Genomic DNA, 19,092 nt, shown 5'->3' with positions numbered 1-19,092 from the left:
GCTCTTACCTGGGTGCTGGGGATCTGAACTTAGGTCCTCATGATCGCACAGCAAGCACTTTATCAATTGAGCCATCCTCTTAGCTTTAAGTTCCCAGATTGCATATTATACTTTTAAAAAACAAGATACTCTAGAACCAGTGTTACAGAATAAACCACACTCACTGTATCTGTCTAGTGTCTTTTCAGTCCTTTTCAATCTGGGACCATAAGTGAGTCCTCAGACCACACACACACGTTAACCAAAAAGCATCTTATGAGTATAAACTGTACCACCAGTGTTTAATCACCTACCATTTTAAAAATAATTCTTATCCCACATGTACATGAGTGCACCACATCCCATGCCATGGTTGTTACTTCAAAAAAAAATTAGTGATTTTAGAATGAAAGAAGCAAAATATGGTATGCCGGGGAAGGAGTGGTATTTTAGCATAACAGGAAAGGAAGCAGTCTACAGTACTACAGTCTGGATCCTGTTGAGGGCTATCTTTAACACAGAGTGCTTTTTGTCTTGGCTTGGTTTGTTCTCCAAGGCAGGGTTTCTCTGTGTAGCCCCAGGCTGGCCAGGAGCACAGAGCACAGAGGTCTCCCGCCTCTGCCTCCTGAGTGCTGGGATCAAGGATGTGAGCCTCGACAGCCAGGTCACAACACTATGAATAGGCGTGGAAATAAATTAGGTGGTGGAGAATGTTCCCTGGAAGGATACACTGTGGTCCTGGCCCCTCTTCTTCCTCTACTTTCTCCTTCTCACTTGGTGAAGATTTCTTCTACCACATACACCCTCCATAATGTGCAGTTTTTCCTCAGACCAAAAGCATCAAGCCAACAGATCATGGACCAAAACCACCCAAACTATGAGACTGTGAGATAAAACATTTTAGTTTTCTTCAATGTTATATATCTAACCCAGGACTTTACGTATGCTAGGTAAGTGCCCTCCAGTTCAAACCTTTCTTCTTCTCTTTTTTTAAATTGATTTATCTCAAGTCTGTTACAGTAATTTACAGCAGACTAACACAGAAGAGGACAGAAAGAAAAGAGCTGCTGAAATTAAAGAGAACTAATTGACAGAAAGCAGACTGACTTTCCACTGTGATCTCCCTTTTTCCACCTCTGCTTGAGAATCAAATCAAACTTGTACTGGCTTGGGAGATTTAGGAAGTATGCAAAGCCCTCCAAGCTGTAGGAATCATCTCCAAGACATGTGCCCAGAGGCCCTCTGGGAAGTCCCTCCTGTTTCACCTTTCTCCTTTTCACTGTTCAGTGTCTGGCCCTTCAGAGATGGCATCAGCACTCACTCGGGTCACCTAGAGGCCACTTCTGCTGCACAGCTCCCACAGATAAGCTGGTATGAGTCATCACTTTCTAATTCCACCTGACAGCTTTTGCACAGTTTACAGGTACTCTACTCAAACAAGCGCATTAACCAGGAGAGACGAGCTCCACTCTGGTATGTGTTGATTATCTTCCCTGAAGGGGACTTCAGAATGTCTTCACGTGTTCTGATACGGAAGGGGGTTGGGGGAGGGCTAGAGAGCAGTTAAGAGCACTTGCTGTTCCTATGGAGGTCCTGAGTTCAGATCCCAGCATCCACATCAGGAGGCTCACAATTGCCTTTAACTCTAGCTCCAAGGGATCTAACGTCTCTTCAGGCCTCCGTGGGCACCAGCACTCACATGCACATACATACAGAGACATAAAAGTTGATTTAGGGCAGAGCTTATTGATAGACGCTTGCTTTGCATGTATAACATGCTGGGTTCGATCCCAGCATTAAAGAAGTAATAAAAGAAATGGTTCAGCAGTTAAAAGCACTTGTTTTTACAAAGGACGATCTCCATGAGCCATCTGGAAGATACATGGTACACAAACATTCATACACATAAATAGATCTTTACATTTTTACTTTAAGATTAATAATAATAAAACAACCTGGGACCTGGGCATGGTGGCCCATCTCCATAATCCCAGCATTTAGAAGGCCAAAGCAGGAAGATTACCAGTTTGAAGCCAGCCTGTGCTATGTAGTCAAACTCTGCTCAAAAACAAAGAGGAGTTAGAGACATCTCAACAGCTGAAAGTCCTTGCCACCAAACCTCATGACCTAAGTTTCATCTCTGGGACCCACATGGTAGAGGAAGAGAAACAAACTCCAGCAGGTTGTCCTCTGACTCCACATGCATCAACACGAAGAGGTAAATAAAAGTAATTAAAATGTGAGTGAATGAATGAATGAAGAAAGAAGGGAGGGAAGGAGGGAGGGAGGAAGAAAGGAAGGAGGATGGATCTTACCTATGTAATGTGGAAAGTCCCTCCAGTTGCCTGGAAGCAGCAGAAACCAGCTGAGCTGCCTAGAAGACTCACTTAGCAGTCATTTAGATAGGACACTCTCCAACCTGTAGAACCGCCTGAAGCAGTGTGCTCCAGGTTTTCCAGCTTTTATGAGCTGTCACCCATGCTGGGGTGAGCCTTGGCAATGCAGCTGCAGTTTTTTCATTTCTGCGCCCATAAACCCAATAAACCTCATTGGTTCACCAAGTTGGATTTGTGTGGTGCCCGTACTTTGGTCTGTGGTGGGATCTTTATCTGGGGTTGACTGTGAGGGTGATGTGTGTTACATCTCCCCAGGGGAAGTCCTGTCGCAAGCACGCACTCCTACTCCTAACTATATTTGTTTTACTAAGTAAATGTTTTCTATCGAGGTAAAACACATACAGACTAGATCTGTAGTTTTAAAAGATTATTCTCACTATAACTACATATAGTTCTCCCAGGCACAACATTCTTTAGCTGGTACAAAAACAAATGAAGACGTTATGAAGCTAAGTAATTTGGTTATTGGTTTTGATTTTAAAATAGGATCTCCATGTTTCCTAGGCTAATCTTCAACTTACTACAGAGCTGAGGATGACCTTGAGCTTTAATCTTTCTGCTTCTACCAGAGCAACCTGCAACCTCCTGCCTCTACTTTAAGAGTGCTGGGATTAGAGATGTGGAGCATCATGCCAGGGTGCATGGGGTTACATATATAAACACCACATAGGGGTTTTGTGTGTATATCTGGATGGGTTTGTACATGTATGCATTGCCCACAGAGGCCAGATGGTCTTGTTTGAGCCTATAAAACTGGCATTAAAGACAGCTGTGAGGCACTATGTAGATGCTGGAAATTAAGTCCAGGAGTGTAACCACTGCACCATCTTTCCACTCCCCACATTTAGTATAAGGACGTGCTAAGGATCAAACCCAGAGCTTTGTGTATGCTAGACAAGCACCCTACCTACTAAGCTACATACCGCCCCAGAACTAAGCAATTTGTCTGGGGCATTCACTAGAATTCTGAATGCCTAAAATATGGCAAGCACAGTACAGTGTACTTGGAAATGCAGGGATAAATAAATAGTCTTGGTCTTTGGAAGCTTAAACTCTGGCCTGGAGAGATGGGTCCATGGGTAAAAGTGCTTTCTATGCAAGCATGGACAATTTGAGTTCAATCCCTATAACCAACACAAAGATGAAGAAAAGAACCAACTCTCCAAGGCTTTCCTTGGACCTCCAGGTATGTTATGGCAAAGGCACATCCATAAACACACAATAAGCATTTTTTATTTAAATGCTAATTATCTAGTAGGACAGACAGACTTAGAAATATAATATGATATATACTAAGGTATAAACAAGTAAAGTATCAAGGAGCAGTGAGAAATAAAGTCTTCCTAGGAAGAATGAATCACTTCACCTCTCTGTGAAAAGACCTTTTAAAATTTTTTCACTGTAGTTTTTGAATTCTCAGTCATTTCTGTGCCTGGAACACAGCTGGCACTAAAGCAAGTATCAGCAACACAAACAAACCAAGGCCTCCTGACTTCTGTGCAGACTGTGCATCTTGGCTGCGGCTCCGCACAGGCCTGTGCGTGGATGCCAATGCTCATGGAGCTACTCTGGAGCTCCTCTCCTGAAGCCGCTTTCACAGCCAGTTTACAAACCACAAGGAAACTAAGTCTCATGAAAGTTAAACATCTTTTGGGGGATGGTAGCTGAGACAAGGCCTCATTATATGGGCTCAGAACAACTTGCAACCCTCCTGCCTCTACCTCAGAGTACTAGGATTAAAGATGTGGATCACCATGGTAGGATGCAAACAACAATTACTACTACTTTTTTATAATTTATTTAATAATACATTTGTTTGTTTGTTTGTTTGTTTTGAGACAGGGTCTCACTATGCAGCTCTGGCTAGACTGGAACTTGCTCTGTAGACCAAGCTGGCCTAGAACTCACAGCGATTCTTCTGCCTCTCCCTCACAAGTGCCAGGATTAAAGACATGAACCACCACACCATCTGCAAACTTTATTTCTGATCCAAGCTAAAAACTGTAACATTCAAACAGTTATTTGTTTTTTGCATTTTCTACTTTGTGTGAGGGGATTGTGTATACATGTGGTCTACATGTGTAGTATATGCAAGTCTGTGTGTGTGTGTGTGTGTGTGTGTGTGTGTGTGTGTGTGTGTGTGTGTAGGCCTAAGGCCAATATTAGGCACCTTTCCTCTCTCACCCGCCACCTTTAGTTTTTCTGACAGGGTCTCTACTGAAGCTCATTGACTCAGCTAGGCTGGCTGTTGGCCAAAGAGTTTCAGTAATGCTTCTTCTCAACTTCCCTCCAAGGCTGGGGTTACAGGCATGCACAGCCAAGCCCAATTGTTTACATGCGTTCTAGGTATCGAAACTCAGGTCCTCATGCTTATAAAGGCACCTTACTAAATGAGTCATCTCCCGAGCCCTGCACAGTTGTTTGTTTTTTGAGACAGGGTTCGTCCTCTGTGTAGACCTGGCTTGTCACTCTGTAGACCAGGCTGGCCTTGAATTCACAAAGATTTGACTGCCTGTCTTCCCAAATTCTGGGATTAAAGTTATGCACCATTAATGCTTGGTTATCACAGTTATTTTTAATTTTTTTTTGAGATAAGATCTCACTGTGTAGTCCAGATACCCTAGAACTCACTATGTAGATCAGGCTAGCTTCAAATTCATAGATCTGTTTGCCTCTGTCTCCTGAGTGCTGGGATTAAAGGCATCCATCACCTTGCCCAATATGAATACCTCATACCCCATAGTAATACCTCAATAAAGGAGGGAAAGACGCAAATGTACACTCAAAAAAGAAAAGGAATATAAAAACATGCCTGAGAGTTAGAGATTTAACTTAATGCCAAAATGTCAGTGTGTAGCATTTTACAAAGCCCCAGATTCAATCAGTCCTTAGCACTGCCCAAAAACCATGCATCTTTCACGATTCATGATCTGCTGTCTTCAAAGGACAGAGTGTTAACTACTACCTAACTAGAAATATTTGAAAAGTACATGTGGGCTAGGCACACTGGTGCATGTCTTTAATCTCAGCCCTCAGGAGGCAGGGGCAGGTGAGTTTTTGGGTTAGAGGCCAGCCTGGTCTATAGAGTGAGTTCAAACACAGCCAGGGAGGGCTACACAGAGAAACCCTGTCTTGAAAAACAAAAACAAAACATACAAAAATCAATATTTAAATCTATAGATTTCCTAGCACAGGCCAGGTCAGGAGCAAAAATGAGGAAGGCAACACTCTGTTCTCAAAGCATCCAAGGCAGAATTTGTCAACACACATAGTCCAGGCCAATTGAGCTGTTACTCCGCAGGCACACGCTGAGGAGAAGACGGAGGCTATGCACTACTGGCACTGGCTCTAACTCATCCCATAATCATTAGTCAGTGCGTGTGCCTTATCACCTGTGATTACAATGCAAACTGACTGTAAACAGTACAATATAAAAATGATATGAAAAGAAATGACATTAAATCTGATACAGTGGCATGTTACCTGTACTCCTAGCTATTCAAAGCTAAGCACTTGAGCCCAGATGTTCCAGGTCAGCCTGGTCAACCAAGGAGAATGCATCTTTTAGAAAAAAAAAAAATCCTAAAAATCTCCAGAGGGTGGCTGGAGAGATGGCTAAGAGATCAAGAGCACTTTGCAGCCTTCCCAGTGATCAGATTCCAGCATCCACGTGGATGGTTCACAACCACCTCTGCCTAGCTTCTGGGACTCCAATGCTCTCTCTCTTCTGGTCTCTGTTGGCACATATGTACACATACATATCTGTACACACACAGCTCCAAACATGATAAAAATTAAAGATTAGAGTTCTCAGGTTCCCCTCTGCTTCTCTCAAAGATATTTAGCAAGTTTGGATTTTAAAGATGTTATATAAAGGACAGTAGCTGGAATTACCTGGGCCTGGTCCTTCCACTATGCTGAAGACATACTTAAGATCTGCTCTGTTGGGGTTGGGGATTTAGCTCAGTGGTAGAGCGCTTGCCTAGCAAACACAAGGCCCTGGGTTCAGTCCCCAGCTCCGAAAAAAAGAAAAAGAAAAAAAAAAAAAAAAAAAAAAAAGAAAAGATCTGCTCTGTCCAATAAGGTAGCCACAAACAACACATGGCTATACGACACTTGAAATCTGATGAGTGTGGCTTGAGATGTTTTAAGTGAAAAAATACATTCTAGATTTCAAAAACTTAACATGAAAAAAAAAGACTCTTAAAATACCCTAGTACAAGCTTTGTTTTTTGGTTTCGTTTTACTGATAATACATTTAAATACTCAGGTTTTGAATGTATTGAAGTGAGTAAAATGTTACAAAAATCAATTTCACCCTTTTTTTTACTCTTTAATGTGGCGACTAGGAAATTTTAAATTGCATATGTGGTCCGAGTTTGTGGTCTGCTTTCTATTTCTATTGGGCAGTGTTAGTGCAAAGAGCTGTAGAACACAGGCAAAGGCACATAAACCCTTTAGGCAAGCAAACACCACTGAGGATTTCCAACCTAAGTGTTTGTGGTAGATCTGGGAAGGAGCAGGAAACATAAAGCAATCTTTCAGGAAGATTAGTGTGGGGGAACGTGTAGGGTGAAACACTAGAGGCAGTTGTCAGTGTCAAAGGCAGCAAATGTCAAAGGGTGAACAGACTGCTCAGTTGGAACCTACACAAGGTCTCCAGAATCAACACGCTGCAGAGGGGAGAAAGAAACAAGAGCAGCTGAGACAGAGAAGAATAACAGGTGCAATGCTAACCCAGCCGAACAACCAGGCTGTAACGCTCGTCCAGTCAGCAAGCTCAACACAGTGATTTCAGACCTATCTTTATGTGGAAAGCTCTCTTGAGAGTGGCACCAAATCTCAGACACTTTCGGGAGGAGGTAGGCAGCCAAGGCTACAAGAAAGTGAAAAAATAACAGTAAATAATAAGAGTAAAAGTCAAATTCATAACATGGCCAACGAATATTTTCCAGGCGTCTGCTGTATACCTGACACTTGAACAGACTCTGGCATTAATGGCCGTGAAACAGACATGGCTGTGTATCACAAGCGGGTAACTACAAAAACGAACAGGAGCTCTGAGAGACCAGAGTGGGAGGAAGGAATTAGTGGACAGTGATGGAAAGAAAAAGTCTTCAGAAGCTGGGCATGGTGGCTTACACCTACAATTCCAGCATTCAAGAGGCTAAGGCAAGCCTCGAGTTCAAGTCCAGCCCGGGCAACATAATGAACTCCAGGGTATCCTGGTCCAGAGTGAGATCTTAAAAACAAAACAATGCTCCGCCCCCAAAAGGGAGAGAGGGCGATGGATCCAACTCTTTTGAGGTGGCAAAGGTCTGTAATTCCTCCACTGGGGAAGTTGAGACACGAGGATCACGAGTATGAGGCCAGCTGGGCCACATAACAAGACCTAAGAAAAAAGAAATTAAAAAACTCAAACAAAACCAGAGCTTTTCAATGCTATGCACAGTGAATATGTCAATTAAAAAACAAATGTTGGATGTATTTTTTTTTTAAGGTGCTTAGTTCTAAAACAAGAATAGTCTCAATTTAACATTAAATTCTTAAGCCGGGTTCAGGCAACAAAGACTTAGCAGTGAAGTCTGGATTCTCCTTTCCTACCTTTCTCTGCTTCTCGGTGTTCTTTATGCTTTTCTCCCCCTAGATAATTCAGGAGGTGAAAATAAAAACGAGCAAAAGACAAAAAAAAAAAAAAAAAAAAAAAAAAAAAAAAAAAATCAAACAGACTGGAGATTAAGCCTGAGAGCTATAAGGCTCTTGGGAGCCCTGTCCTCATCCTTACCACAATGAGAGTTTCTGCCCTACAGGCTTCACGTAAGGATTTAAAAACTAACAGAGAGGAAGACATATGTAGTGTAAGCACACAATGAACAGTAGCCAGTACTGACATGGAACAAAAGTATTGTTTTCATTTAAAAACATTTAAGAAACCCTGTCTCAAAAGATAAAAAAATAAAACCCAAAAACCATTTAAGAGCTTCTATTGGGGGGATATGATGGGTTAACAGAGACAGATAGCATGGACAATTTTTGTTTTGGTTTGGTTTTTTTCCTCTTGTGAGTACTATCAGAAACTACACTACTCAGATAATCAAGTTTAAGACAAGTCGTTTAAAACAGTAAAGAACTAAACTGGGCTTCTTGAATCCAGCATTCTGGAAAGAGAGGCAAGTGGTAGATCTCTGTGAGTTCCAGGCCAGCCTGGGCTACATGGTGAGCCCGTATCTCAAAAAATGAAACAAAACAAACCACACAGAAGCACGTATCATAACCCTCATCATTGCATCTCAAGTGACAAACCAGTCTGATCTGTATTCTGGATACTGGTTATCCAGTATGTGCCTACCTGTAGAGTCTACTACACTAATATCCCTCCCACTTACTACATTGATACTCACACCATACAAGTGTAAGACAACAGTCTACACGCTCTGCTCTTTACAAACCACCGCGAACACATAGTTTTAACGTCAAGAACTGAAATCTCCCACAAGCGAAGAGAAACATTTCACAAAAGGCTAGGATGTGTGATTTTTGTACAGCTTACTGCTATGTTTAACTGTGAAGGAGGTACAAATGATGTTTTATTCACGGAGTCTTGGTTGGTACTCTTTATTCAGAATCTAAGCAGCCAAAAGACACATGAGAAAGTATGGAGCTGAAAGTCTCAGACCGATGACCTGCACCCAAAACTAAGGACGGATGAGACGCTGCTGCTGTTCTTGGGTGTCGTGATAGCCACTGTAGTGAATTTCGCTGGACCAGATATTTATTTAGCCATTATGGACTAACAGATCCGTTAGTTTGAAATTAAAGGGCACCAGACCAGCAGAAGGTAGCAAACCCTTCCCAGGGCTGTTTCCAACTCTGTCATCCCTCCGCCCCTCGTCTGTTTCCTCAAGGTGAGCATCGCCTCTCTACAACCACCCCCACTCCCACCCCCACCCCCACCCCACGCAGCTCTCGCGGGATGCCTGTGGGACCCCGCCATCGGGTCCAGCACACATGCCTACATGCCCGCCGCGCGGGGACGCCGGATGCTCGCGCCCCACCGCCAGGCATTTGCAGCTCCGAGGGCCCTAGGCTACACGAAGCGCTCGGATCCTCGCCGGCCCACCCGGAAGCCCTTTCCTCGGCTCACACCTGCAGGCGCGTGACGCCGGTCTGTCCCGGCCCCAATACTTGGGACATCCCGGCCCTCACGACCGACGTGACCGTACGTCCCTCACACACCCCTCCCCCGCCTCACGTCTGCACATAGCGATCCCACAGCGCGCCCCGGGCGAGCGCCCCAGCCCGCCGCGGCCCACCCGGGTCGCGCGCGCTCCCCCCGCCCCTTCCGCCCCTCCCGCCCGGCTCGCTCCGGTCGCGCGCGCTCGCGAAGACACGCACTCGCTGCACTTAAGCGGGCCGTGCCGCGCGCCCCCGAGGACGTCCTCAGTCGCCCACCCTGGGCCGCCTCGCTCCTCCGGGCTGCTCGCGAGAAAAGAGAAGGCCCTCGCGGCCCACGGTCCTCACTCACCGCTGAGCCGCGCCGGCTCCGAGAGCGCGTCGTTCCGCTGTGGAGCCCAGCGGTGACCGCGGTCTCCGCTTCTCCGCAAGCTGTAGAGGCGACGTCGCGGGGAGGCTGAGAGGCTAGGGGGGTCACTGTCGCTCGCTTCACCTTCCCGAAGCTCGGGGACCCCAGAAACTAAAAACAAAATAAACAAACTTTCCCCTCCGCCTCCCTCCCCCAAAACCACAACACAAACACTCTGGCGCCCGCCCACAGCCCCACTCCATTGGCCGCAGGCAGGATGCCTCTAGTTTTCACTGGTTAGCTTTCGTGCCCGTCAAGTCGCTGTTCCTCCTCTCTTAAGTCCTCGCCGCTGTCGTCTCTCCTCATTGGCTAAGTGCTTCCCGTTTGCCGAACTGGGATTGGTTGAGCGGCCTGCGCCAATCATGAGGGGACACACCCCCTCAGCATCCCAGAGGCCGCTTCCTCGGTCGCGGACCCAGAGAGACGAAGGGGAAACTAGAGCATGATGGCGGCGGAGTTCGCCCAGCGCAGTCATTATCTCTTCCTTTTTTTTTTTTTTTTTTTTTTTTTAAAGCTCATTAATGCTTCTCTCAGGGACTGTTTCTCCCAAGCTCCTTTCACCACTCGAGACTGCACTAATAACGGAATCTATACGTGCAGGCTCCTTGATTTATCCCCTCCGAATTGCTGAGTGTGGGTTGGTTGTGCGTCATTGGACTGTCAGGGTGTCGCTCCCAAGTCACATCCTTAAGCTATTGGTGGAACAGCCAGAAAGCGGCTAACAACAAGGGCCCATGCTATTGGTTTGATTTCACTGTTTCCCCCCGCACCCCACCCCCGACCCCCGTCATCTTATTGGGCATTCCGGTGTTGTCCGTCAGATCCGGATTCGCCACACTACGATTAGGCTGAGAAGTGGGGCGTCTTTGGTCATTGGAAGTTGACACTGGTAACTACTATAATTTATTGTATTTTATTCCAAATACGGTGCGCAATTCTTTATAGAAACTATCTGATTAAACCCTAATTTTACAGAAAGAAAAGCCAAAAGAGGTTAAGAGACTTACCCAAGGTCACCCATTTAGAAAGAAGTTTGGGGCCATACATTGGCTCCTAGGCCTGTCTGACTCGCTTACATGCCTTAGTGTCTCAGAATAGTATCTGTCAGTCAACCCAACATCTTGAAACTGTTTCCTTCAGAACCCAAATTCCTTATTCAGCGTCTGGCAATTAGAAAGAGTGTCATTAACATTATTGGAGACTAACTTTGGAGAGATTGTAATTTTCTCCATGGTATCCCGCTCCTAGGAACCGTTCTTCCCCATTCTAAGTTCAACAATACATTTTTCCTGACAAGAAGCACACACAAGTCTATATTCTGTTTCTTGGCTTTGTAAATGGCTTTTTTTTTTTTTTTTTACCATTCTTATATGCCCAGGCAACACTCATACCCACCTCTAACCATCTTTAGCTCGCTCCTTTGGAAGAATATTCAAGAGTTTGAAATTAGGAGATATTAAGTCTAGAGTGAGATAAAGAGTAAATCCCTTTAGAAATAATTGATTGTGTGCAAACAGAACAGTCCTCTGCCTCCTGGAAAGCTTCCAGAAGCTGCTGATGTCGAGCAAGCCATGTGTGTGCTCCTGGCTTCTGGCCACTGGATTCTTTCTCTGTGACAGCTTTAAAGGAAATGAATCCACATTTCAGCCAGGGGAGGGCAGGATGCTTTGGACCCACTACCAGAGTGCCTCAGCCTCCAGCCTCTGGGACTGAAATGATCTCCAGGAACCTACTGCTGAACTCTAACCCACATCTGGGTATATTAGCATTTTACCATCCCAGATCCCTATTCCTTGTAGCCGAGGCAGTTCATGGTGTTTCCCTTCCCTATCCACGCTGTTGTGTAATCTCACTGGCACTGCTTTAACAATAAAACGGCCACTGTAGCACAGCAATAGGCTCTTTACAGCCTTTCAGCACAGGAAGGCAAGGAATTTCACAAGCATCAATTAAGAGCAAATGACAGGTATTCCTAGGACAACTCAAGGGCGAGGAGGAAATCACAAGTCAAATTCTAACAAAGGGCCTAAAAAGGTGAAACCGGATGGCTCCAAGGGCAGAGTTAACACTGGCATTCAAAATGGAGATTAGGAACGAGAAAACAAGATGAGAAGTGTCAGGGGTTCAGACCTTCCCAGCCTTCAAAGTTGACTTTTTTTTTAATCACAAACTATTTACTTCTATGTTTATTTAAATGTATATATGTGTCGTGTGTGTGTGTGTGTGTGTGTGTGTGTGTGTGTGTGTGTGTCCCATGGAGGCCAGAGGATGACTCTGGGCATCCTGGAGCTGGCCAGAGGATGACTCTGGGTATCCTGGAGCTGAGCTGCCTCCAACACTGGTGTTGAGAATCAAACTTAGGTTCTCTGGAAAAGTAGCAACTGTTTTTTTTTTTTTTTTTGGTTCTTTTTTTCGGAGTTGGGGACCGAACCCAGGGCCTTGCGCTTCCTAGGCAAGCACTCTACCACTGAGCTAAATCCCCAACCCCAACTGTTTGTTTTTTTTTTTAACCACCAAGCCATTGTCTCTGTCCCCTGTGCCTCAGTCCTAACCCTCAAGATGATGGTTGGTTTCATATGAATTATTGGGCAAATCCCTGTGGTAAGTTCTTTGAAATAGTTTTCTTCTTTGTGTCCCTTTATACTGATCTGTCTATGAAAGACCCTCCCCCAATAAATAATTGTCCAGTAATTACATAGTGAGTTTATTAAGAGCTTTCCTGGGGTTGGGGATTTAGCTCAGCGGTAGAGCACTTGCCTAGTGAGCACAAGGCCCTGGGTTCGGTCCCCAGCTCCGAAAAAAAGAAAAAAAAAAAAAGAGCTTTCCTAAGGTCCAAGGGTTGCTCCACAGATAAAAAAAAAAAAAAAAATGTCTTTGTTGCCAGGAAGCTCGCTGTTGTGGAGTGAACAACAGGTAAAAATAATCATAGTGTAGTGCTGTGAGACCGGGTCCTGGGAGAATACCAGAGGGACTGGGGACCCGGTCTGGGAAGGATAGGGCTCTTGACTTTCAACAGTGACTTCTACAAGGACTACAAGACAAGTGTGGTTAGCCAGGAAGAGGGTAACAGGTGGTGACCTGCTAAAGGGAGGAAGAGAGAAAGAGAAACGTAGGAACATCTAGGAGTGGCCCCAAGTCTATTCTTCTTATAAGCCATGTCTTCCCCATGTCTATATAAGACTGCTTTTCTGACAATATTAATGTTGAAAAGCCGAGTATATGGACACAGACCTGTAATCCCAGCATCTGAAAGGCTGAGACAGAGGTGGAGGCTGGGGGCTGGTGGGTAAGAGAGTTCAGAGCCAGCCTAGGCTATACAGTAAGACTTGTGTCTAAGAAAAAAAAAATCTAAAAAGTAGCACTGAGTAAATGGAAAATCTGCTCAATACAATACAGAATGTTTTAAAGTAGGAAATAAACACTTCCCACAATCCCATTCTGTAGTCACCCGCTCACAGAGGAACCTGCATGCCTTCCCATGGTCTTTCAGGAATAGAAACACACATAGGTTTCATCCTCCAGCAAACAGTGGGATGTGATGCAGCCTTGCCTGGGTGCTGAGATCCCTCATTCCTCCGAACTACAGCTCTGGCCCGAATTTCTCCTCACTTTCTATACAGATAGGAAGAAAGCCAATAAATCGATAAAATATTTATGGTGGAAGACCAAGGTTTCAAATTCCCGCTGGAGTCAATGTCAGGATTTACAGGCTTGCCGAGCCTGGTGTGAAGGTAAAGTTAATGAATTGGTTGGAGGTGTTTCCTGGGCTCCCTGTCATTGCTAGAGGCTTCCTAGCACACTTTGGTGACTGTGGAATCAACTGGAATCCAGAAAGGCAGTCCAGGGTAGCATAGTCTCTTCATTTCCTCTCAGGATGCCACTTGGAGAAAATGGTTTTTGGTTGGTTGGTTTGCTCAAACCCGCCCGGATTTGAAGACAAAAAGCCCCTACACATTTGTATACTGGCCACGTGCACTGTGTTCTTGGAGCCCTGTACTATTCTGGGAGCGTTGTATATGGTGTTCTATAAGCTGGCTTTCTGCTGGAGAAGGCAGATTTAATGAGTGACCATTGCCTTGGATGGCGACCAAAAGCATTCCCAGCCATCCCAAGCAACAGCCTTCCTTTATCTCCCTTGAGAGACTGTGCTGTGATCTCTGCCCTTAGCCTGGACAGGAGCCAAACCAATAGGAACTTTTGCAAATGATTCTGCAATGACCCATAGGCCCAGGGCAGTTATAGCCAACTAGATCTATCCCAGTTCTGACTTCTGGGGCACAAGCAGAAGACTGGTCTTTCAGTGCTCTGAGACTTTTTTGGCAAGATTTGTAAAGCATTCTTTAATTCTCAGAGCTCCTAACAAGGAGGTGGTCCCCGGTAAAGGATCCTAATCCAAAAGTCAAGGTGACAGCTGACAGCTGAAGCTGATTACTGGAGCACGGGCGTGTCGGTAACCAATAACCTGGAGCAATGGGGGAAGGGAACATGCTAGAGGGTGTAGATGACAGAGGACAGGCTCATAGGCTTTTATTACCTTTGTGGTAGCATTTATTATGCAACAAAAGCCCTTGAGATAGACGCTGTGTCACTTCCAAATCACCTGTAGGTTTTTATGACTGTGTTTCCTGAAAAGTGACTCTGCTGAGCAGTGGACACTTGACCCTTTGGGTGTGTTAGCCGATTCTAGACACAGAGAACCTTAAAATGTGGTTACCCCACCCCCCGTGCTATCCCCTAGCCCCCCTCCCCCCCGTCGTTGACGAATACCGTATGTTGGACACTGTACTGCGGGCTTTGCTTGGATTACAACGGCTAATATTTCCCACAATGATAGTTCTCACTTTCCAGACAGAAAAATAGAGGCTCAAGAGGGTTAACCAACTTGTTCCAGGTTACCACGGGGAGCAGCTGAAGCTGGGTAGCCTGACTCAAACAAGTGAGCTCTTGCTCTTAAACCTATGGTGGCTTGAGAACTTGCAGTGCAGCTGGAGAGATGCGTCCCTACAGGAACAGTTTGACTAACCCAACCACCTCCAAGCTCCACCGCAGCCCTCAGCCGCCCGGTTGTTTCCCCACAAACTCAGGTTAAAAAGGGCATGCGTCTTCCTGGCTGAGCTACGCCCCCTGGTGGCTTTTTCTTGCATTCCAACTAGGACCGTTTTTTGTTTTTTGTTTTTTGTTTTTTTTTTTGTTTTGTTTTGTTTTTTTTTTAAGATCCTTCTTTCCCTCTGGGCTCTCATCCCAATAATATAGCCTATGGCCCTTTCCACCTCGGTCATTGTACCTCCTTTCTCTAGCCCTGGCTTTCCCTAACTCGACTGAAACCAGTTTTCCTAAGCTCATCTATAACCTGTTTTGTGGCCGAGATCCAAGATACTTTCCCAGGCCTGTTTCCATGACTTCCCCACTATGTTTTACTCTGAGATTTCGCTCTTTCTTTGCTTCCCAAAATAGCCAGCTTCCCTCCTACCTCCACAACTGTTCATGAACTTCCCCTGCCATCTCTTTGTGTAGACTCTTTCAAAGGACCTGCATGTTCTTCAGGCTTTCCATAGCAAGGGCTAAGTCCTTATCCTGCCTTCACCTCCAAGTCTAGTGCCTGAGTGCTGACATTATGGGTGTGTGCCATCATGCCCAGTTCTCCATGCATGCCAGGCAAGCACTCCACTAAGCTTCATCTCTAGCCCCAAACATAATTTATAAAGCTGGTATGAAACGAAAACTCAAGGATTCTTGTTTTTAAATTATTAAGATTTTTCAGAGCTGGAGAGATGGCTCAGCAGTTAAGAGCAATGACTGCTCTACCAGAGGTCCTGAGTTCAATTCCCAGCAACCACATAGTGGCTCACAACCATCTGTAATGGGATCTGATGCCCTCTTCTGTGTGTCTGAAGACAGCTACACTGTACTCATATACATAAAATAGATAGATCTTTAAAAATTTTACTAAGAGATTCAGAAATATTAAATATGGACATGTTACTTTCTGGACGTGTGGCTGTGTGAGCCATGAAGCTGGCTGTCATGCCAAGCATACATACATTAGGCTTCTTTATCCTTTTAAGGAAAGTAAAGTAGCAGAGGGAGTAATTGCCAAGGGACATATTGTTTTAAATCAATGAATCTGGAAAACAACAATCGTCGTTTGTCACCCAAAACAAAACAGATTTACCATGTCTGCCTATCCAGGTTGCGTAAAAAGTCACATGAAAACATCCTGTGAGCATGGTTCCCTCCCCAGAAGCCCTTGGCCTGGCCATGGCATCCCTGTGGGGTGTGTGTGTGTGTGTGTGTGTGTGTGTGTGTGTGTGTATGTGTGTGTGTGTGTATGTGTGTATGTGTGTGTGTGTATGTGTGTATGTGTGTGTATGTATGTGTGTATGTGTGTGTATGTATGTGTGTATGTGTGTGTAAGTATGTATGTGTGTGTATGTGTGTGTGTGTGTGTTATCTGTAGCTCAAGACACTCCATCCTCCTCGTCCTGTGAATCTGCACTTCCTTCAAAGCGCTGTCTAAACTCCTCCCACCCCTCCCCTTATGAGGGGATTCTCCCAAGCACTCCCGCATCCTTTGGAGTCCTAGGTGAAAGTAACCTCAGGCACAGGCTGGCCACAGGCATAAGCTAGACCCAAAAAAAGCACACAGACTGTCATTGCCTTGAGGCAATCCCAGAAGGCCTGACAGGAAATGGCCTCATTTGCCCACCACACATCCAGAACAACTTGCTGCCAACAACAGAGAGGTCTTGGGGACAGACATTGTGTCTGTCCTCAGTCGTGTCCTTAATTGCTCCATCTTTAATGCTTCCAACTCTAAAAGATTTCTCTCTAGGCTTTTCATGGTTCCCTCGGGGGTTATCTCAGGAACTTCCTCTTGCTTCAGATTCTCATTTGAACTCCACGCCCAGGTCAAACGCCTTCTCTGGGCTTCTATATTCCTTCAGCGTGCCCGTCTGGAGTACCTTAGACACAATGAGTTGTCAGTGAGTTGTTTCGTCTTTAACGAATAAGGGGGGGGGAGTAAATATTAAAGCTCTAGGGGGCTGGAGGGATGGCTCAGTGGTTAAGAGCGCTGGCTGCTCTTCCAGAGGTCCTGAGTTCAATTCCCAGCCACCACATGGTGGCTCACAACCATCTGTAATGGGATCCGATGCCCTGTTCTGGTGTGGCTGAGAACAGCCTCAGTGTACTCAAATAAATAAAATAAATAAACCTTAAAACAAACAAACAAAACAAAAACCCTTTAGGCTCTTGCATAGCCTAGCATGGCTTGCATGGCCTAGCACAGGGCGTCCAATGGGCACATCTGATAACACGAAATGAGGGAAAATCAACAACTGCTCCTGAGGTTCCCTTGGGAGGAGATGTCGGGATTCCTCACAGCAGAGCAATGACACATGTCGAATGAGATGATGGAGAGAGAGAGAGGGAATACAGGTGGGAGGGAGTATCCTGGGTGAGATGCCAGCAAAGCGGAGTGTGCTGTCCCAATCCAGCCTGCCACCTGTCACTACAGCCTATGAACTCAGAATGGTTTTTCCATCTGAATTAGAGTGCTAGTGCTAGGAATTGGACCAGAGTCTTATACAGCACGCTAGGCTCACAGTCTACAACTTAGTTTTATAGCTTCAGTTTGAGCTTTTACATTTTTATTTAGAACTTTTTGGTTTTGGTTTTAATTATGTATATGTATATGCATGTGCCTGCAGTGGTCAGAAGAAGGGGTCCGATCCCCTGGAGCTGTAGTTACAGGTGACTGGGGGTTGCCTGATGTGGGAGCTTGACTCTTCTGGAAGAGCAGCAAGTGCTCTTAACCAATGAGGCATCTCCCCAGCCCTGAGATTTCACATTTTTTAAATGATTAAAAGAATCACAATACTAACTTGTCTTGTCATACTCACCAAGTCTGTGCGGACATTTCCAGCACCCATAAGTTTTATAGAAACTCAGCTGTGTGAACTTGCTTATGTACGGTGTGTGGCTGCCTCGGTGTCATTCTGAGGTCAGAACAGGCAGCACAGGTCTCAAAAGCTTTTTTAAAAATGTGGGACACAGTCTCTCTCTGCAGACTTGCAACAATCTTCTCTGCTTCAGCCTCACTAGTGATGGGATTAGAAGGGTGACCATCAGATTTGGTCAAAGCCCAGAGCATTTACTCCTTTGACCTTTTTTTTTTTTTTTTTTTTTTTTTTTTTTTTTGGAGCTGGGGACCGAACCCAGGGCCTTGCGCTTCCTAGGTAAGCGCTCTACCACTGAGCCAAATCCCCAGCCCCTCCTTTGACCTTTTGTATAAAGCGCTTGCCCACACCAAGCCTGCCTGTCGGAGTTACAGAGAGATGCTGCAAGCTGTCATCTGGCCACAAGGTGTCAGCCCTTCTCCACCAATGCTTCCACCCACCTCAGCTCCCAGGACTCCTGGGGCTCCTCCCAGTACAGTAACTGTAAGAGTTAACCAGGCAGCCATTGGCAGAGAAGGTAGGTGAAACACACCTGAGGGAGTTTGAAGTTTTATGAGGGGAGAATGCCAGACGGGTGTGGTACCTAGTTGGCTGGCTTTCTCCACAGTACAGAAGCCTGTCTTTGGTTTAAGCTTTATTTGTATTTTTATTTACAGTATTCTCTCTAAACAAGGAGCTAAAGTTGTCCATCTCACCCAAAACTATCAGTCTAGAAAAGTGAGGTTTTCAGGAAACCAGCTATGTTTGCTGCCTTCTGAGGCAGGGGCGTGGAACACATGGGGAACGCAGGTTCCTGTCCAACCGAGTGGTTTTGGCAGGTTTTCTCTTCCCTACTTTCAGTACCTGGGCCTTGTAACTCCCTCTAGGTGAACAAGTACTTAGTCCAGTGTGCCAGCCAAGAACCATCTAACCCTGACTAATTGCCAGGGTAGGTAGGCGCACGGGAGAATCCACCAGAAAATACTTTTGGAAGCTCTAAGCCTGTAGCTTCTCATGCTAGAGGCTTTGACCTGGGTGAGTGTCCTCCATATGACATATAAGGAAGTCCAAATTCTAGAAGTGGGCCTGATGGGTCCTTAGCCATACAGTGCCTGGGACAACCTATTCTACTTCATGTTCCACGAAAGTCTCAACAAACAGCACACATCCACTCCTTTTTTTTCAAGACGTGGTCTTA

General features: G+C 45.4%; 1 protein-coding gene across 1 annotated transcript in view; it reads right to left on the bottom strand.

Annotated features, from left to right (window-relative positions):
* Positions 1-10,100, bottom strand: part of Tnrc6b (trinucleotide repeat containing adaptor 6B) — a 217,437-nt gene extending 207,337 nt beyond the window's left edge. The window contains 1 exon segment of the mRNA NM_138845.4: positions 9,901-10,100. The gene's annotated coding sequence lies outside the window, so the exon portion shown is untranslated.
* Between the last annotated feature and the right edge of the window lie 8,992 nt (positions 10,101-19,092).

Source organism: Rattus norvegicus, chromosome 7, assembly GCF_036323735.1.
Source record: "Rattus norvegicus strain BN/NHsdMcwi chromosome 7, GRCr8, whole genome shotgun sequence".
NCBI classification, from domain to species: domain Eukaryota; kingdom Metazoa; phylum Chordata; class Mammalia; order Rodentia; family Muridae; genus Rattus; species Rattus norvegicus.
This window is presented reverse-complemented; position numbering and strand designations above follow the sequence as displayed.